This window comes from Equus caballus, chromosome 2 (genome assembly GCF_041296265.1).
Source record: "Equus caballus isolate H_3958 breed thoroughbred chromosome 2, TB-T2T, whole genome shotgun sequence".
NCBI classification, from domain to species: domain Eukaryota; kingdom Metazoa; phylum Chordata; class Mammalia; order Perissodactyla; family Equidae; genus Equus; species Equus caballus.
The window spans coordinates 92,879,388-92,884,469 of NC_091685.1; the positions used below are offsets into that span (position 1 = coordinate 92,879,388).

General features: G+C 38.3%; 1 long non-coding RNA gene across 1 annotated transcript in view; it reads left to right on the forward strand.

Annotated features, from left to right (window-relative positions):
- LOC111772544 (uncharacterized) overlaps nucleotides 1-5,082 on the forward strand; it is a 65,093-nt gene that overhangs the window by 39,477 nt on the left and 20,534 nt on the right. The gene's annotated exons all lie outside the window — the stretch shown is intronic.

A 5,082-nucleotide genomic window follows, 5' to 3' on the forward strand; every position in this document is an offset into this window, starting at 1 on the left:
CTGTGGCCCAGTGGTTAAGTTCGCATGTTCCGCTTTGGCGGCCCAGGGTTTCGCTGGTTTGGTTCCTGGGCGCGGACATGGCACTGCTCATCAGGCCATGCTGAGGTGGCATCCCACGTGCCACAACTAGAAGGACCCACAACTAAAAATACCCACCTACGTGCCAGGGGGCTTTGGGGAGAAAAAGGAAAAATAAAATATCTTTTTTAAAAAAGTAAAATATTAGGTTACAGAAGAAAGGCCTTAAAGATAAAACACCGAGCAGGATCTTACCATCTGGATTATGCACAAATCCCTTGGTCCTCTTTATACCACAGAAGCATCTATAAATAAAGATAGTATCTGTCACTGAGCTGTCTATAAAAAGTATAAAATGAAGTTCATAAAGTACTTTGAGCAACTTCGAAAATAGTACTTTTAAAATCTAATGTATATAATGCATCACATTTAGGAATAGAGAATTTAGATTAATTCTCAGTATTCCTGTTGTTCAATTTCTTTTTCTGTAATTTGAGAGTAGTAATACCTTTCTTGAGGGGTTGTTGACAGAATTAGCAATCCTATATATGTGAAGCTGGGAGACCACGACTCAGCCTAAGGCAATAATGCCAGAAAAAGAGGGACTGCCAACTCCCCAGGCATCTTTTGCAGGAGCTGGTAGACATTTTGAAAAGGGAGCTTGTGCGGGGCAAGTCTTCTGCAGAGACTGAGAGTTTAGGTCCTGGGGGAAGAGACAGGAGAGTTGAGCACAATGAGAGATGGTGTGGTAGTTGGTTCCTAGGCCAGCCCGATGGACTAGCCCCTGTGAGGAGAGAGGCAAGGATCCTGTGCTCTGGGAACACAGCAGTTTGGGCAACTTAAGAGTTTCACAGTGGGGACATCTAAGCAGGGCAGGGCTCTCCTAGGAACAGCAGCAGCTGAGATCATGGAGGCCCAGCAGAAGCCTGGCAGGAGTAAGCTGCACCCAAGAGTGTGGGCTTGTGTGTGAACCAGTGAGGAACCCCTGCGACTTCCAAAAATACTTATGAAGACGAGTCTTCAGGGGACTGAGATCCTGTGTGATATGATGGAATCCCAAGTCAGCAAAATTTGGGTGTAAAAGCTCATGTGACTTTATTCGTAAGAAGAGAGTGTTGATCCTTGAAATAGTTGGGTTCTATATGTAACAAGATTTGGCACATAAGTAGGAGCCCAATAAGTGGCTTTATTGTCATCCTATCTCTCTGTAGAATTCTAACCACACCTTATGGCTGGCCAGGTGGATGTTACAGAGCCTTGAGGGTGAGGTCACATGATTTCCTCTGTGTTAATTAAAAGCAACATTAATTGAGATTAAGCATTTAGCCTTGCTGAAAGTAAAATAGTTCACTGACTTAAATGCGCCCTCACCTCATTACATCAAGAAGCTGAGGTGGCTACTAAGCAAAATAAATTGTCCCAAGGTTACCTTTCTGCATCAAATTTTCATGTAAATATTAATGTACTTTGACACACACTGGCATCATCCACATTTTACAGTACAAAATTAAAATTTTCTGGAGAAAAAAGCATTCAATATTTTATAACTGCTTCTGTGCCACTCTATTACTTTGTTATCAAACATATTACTTATGACAAAACAAGAGAACTTATACAAACCTCACACGGCTGGAATTATCATGAAGTATTTATGTCAAGTGGGTTTAAAAAGTTCATAAATTTAGTAGCCAACTAACCAAAATATTATGGTGGAAAAAAAGAAAAACAAATAGGCTAAAGTCTCCTTCTCATTGTTCTTTTTCAAGGAAAATTTCAACTTCTTCCTCATTTTCTTAGTCTTACCTAAATAACAATGCCACCATTAGCGAGTATTGGTGCCAGCCGCCATTCTAACACTCCATGAGAATTACAGGGGTGCCAAGATAAAGCCCCTTGGGTGATGAGGAATTTAACTTCATGAGGAGTTTCAGAGTCAGGCTTAGGAACCATGTGTGTTGAGGAAGGCTCCACTTGGATTCCTCAGTCTTTAGGAGCAGCTGAGCTCCAACATCTATGCAGACGTGCAGACGACAGGAGTTGCTTCTCTTCTTAAGTCCTTGTCGTTTCCTAGTTGGTAGCAGTAGCATCATGACTTCTATGATGGCAATCTACTGGGTGAGTGAAATGTTAGAATTGCTTTCATTAATTTTTCCTGTTTTTTTTTTTTTCCTTCCTGCATTGAAGGTTGAATTACATAAACACTGAGTATCCTATGTATGTTGCTCATTAGCTTTTGTCTTCAGTGTATACTGGGGAATAGCTATGAGAGCTTAGGGAAAGAGATAAATAGCCATATTACGGTCTATGAAGAGAAAATTCCTTGTAAGGTTGTATTGTGATAGCTAACCTTAACGGCAGCTGTAAGCATACAATTGTAGTCATTTAAATGAAGTTTGGTATTGTTTTAGCAAAATGTCAATTTTGGAGCTCAGTTTGGAACATAGCACATTTTTACCTACCTACAGAAATTAATGGTAATTATGCTTTTGACAACCTATGAGGTTTTTTTCAGAAAAGAATTATGCTTTTATGATAGAGGGAGACTAACTCATTTAATCCTCACAACAACCCTAAGAGGTAGCAACTGTTTACTATTAAGTATTTATTTAGCACTTACCATGTCCAGGCACTGTATGTGTATTAACTAAAATAGTCTTTTCAACAACTCTGGGTGTTGTCACCCCCGTTTAATATTAAATATTTAGTATTAATAAACTTCATTTAATAATGAGGAAACTGAGGCATGGGGAGATTAAGTAGTTTGGCCAAACTAAAATTAAATGATGCTAGTGTGTTTTATAGAAGAGAGAGCTGTCATGAGTCTCTTTGTGCAATATTTCTAACAACACCTACCAATTATTGAGTGCTAAGCATTTTACATACAACTTCTCACTTAATTACTCCAACAACCCTGTAAAGTAGCTATTCTTACCCTAATTTTACAGATAAGGAAACTGGTGCATACAGAGGAGAAATAACTTGCCCAAAATCATATGGTTAGTTAGTGACAGAGCTGAGATTTGACTCTATGTGTATCTAAGTCAAAACCTACACTTTTGCCCAGGTCAGGGGGCTAGTACGGTACCGTCACAGAGGGCGGGGAGGGAAGCATTTTTGAGCTGAACAAAAGCAAGCATGGATTTTTTTTCTTTAAAGGCCACAAATGTTTTACTGTATTATACAGCTTCCAGTATAGCAAATAACAGAAATAAAGGTGAACAATATCTTAGAAATTGGTCTCTATATCCTAGCCAGTGGTACAATAACAACATAAGGAGGACAATGGGGGTTTTCTAATGCTTATTATGACTATATTTGTAACATTCAAAAGTAGTTCAGACCGAGAAGAAATGCACAGCTAAGTTTAGGGCTACCAAAACCCTTTCTCCTCTACCTTCTTTATAATGCAGTGTGTGTGTATGTGTGTGTGTGTGTGTGTGTGTGTGTGCGCGTGCACACGCCACCGTGACTTAACGTTGTACCACAAATGACGGGTTTGCTATTCCCTGTAATAGCTTACTAAGGGAAATTAGGAAATTCCTTCTCTGGAAGATTGTAAACACAGTTTTTCACCTGATAGGATGGCTAAATAGTGGTCCTTTTTGAAATTAGGTGAATTGACTGGATAATCTTTGAAGTTTCTCCTAACCCTCATATATGATGTAGGTATGCCAATAACACAACTCTTTAAAAAAAAAATGTAAAGGAATGTTTGCTAAAATAATAAGAAATTTGATTCCAGATAGGAGGGTAAGTAACAATGAAAGCTTACATACTGTGTAAAATATTCTAAAGGGTTCAGAATAGAATACGTTTGAAATTTCTTGAAAGACATTTTGTGCAATGGAGAAATTTTATGGTTAGAAATAATTTTATTCAAATGTACACAGTTATAACTACCATCAAATAGTATAAAATATATTGAAAGAATTAACTAGAGAAGGTGCTTTAAAGACAATCATAAAATATTACAAGAGCATGACGGTAGTAATAAGACTATGGGAGAAAATTGAGCTTATATATAAGGTTTGGACAACTTCAGGTATCCATAACTTTAACATAATAATAATAGCAAGCAGCCTTTGAGTATTTCCTATGTACCATCATGATAGCAAAATGATTTTCCTGAGTTGTCTCATTTATCCTCAGCAACCCTATAAAGTTAGTATGTCAATTCCATTTACCAGGGAGGAAACGTTTTAGAGAGGTGGGTTATCTGTCCAAACTTACACAGCAAATAAGCAATTGATCTCGGTTTAAAGGCTAAACCCACATAGTCCAACTCTAGAACCCAAGCTCTTAATCACTGCACCATGCTTCCTCCAGAAGACAAAACTTGGTCCTCACCATCAAGAACAGTGGATTTTTAAGATGTTAATATGAACACAAATGGCTGAGAAGGAAAAGAAGCAAAAACTTTTGATAATATTCAAGCAGAATAACCCTTGAATCATTCTGACCTCACTTGGGTCTTTGGGGTGTTTACTCCAACTCTTGGGGATAAATGGACCTACATTATCTGTGGCTGATTTTCCCAGTTTCCTTTGGGCTCTCCTACCATTCATGGGGGATCCATAAGTCTACACAAGTAGACTTTAAAATTATGTTCACATCAGTACACATTCAAACTGTTTTGTTACTCGTGTACATGGCCATTTCAGAAATTCCTAGAATAGTCTGGTACACTAAATGTCAGTCATGATTTTCAGCTCTTAGAAACCCATTGTGTATTATTCTAGCCTCAAGTAAGACTTCAAAAATGTGGTCACTCTTGCTTACATTTTCTCTGGAAACAGAGAATACAGAATCAAAGAAAGCATTTCAAGGTACATGATCTTTTTCTGTACTTCTCAGCTTTCTCTGCTCCTGACTGATGAGAAGAAACTATCCTACAGGCCACCATGCCAGGGTATAAGAATAAAAAGAAATGGAAATCAGTAAGATACAACAGGTACCTTATAAATATTGTCCAGCTGCCTGACCTTTGCCATCCATATCTAATGTTCTTCAAATTTTCAAGCACAGTTCACAAATAAGGAGGCCAAGGGCACCAAAAAAACTTAC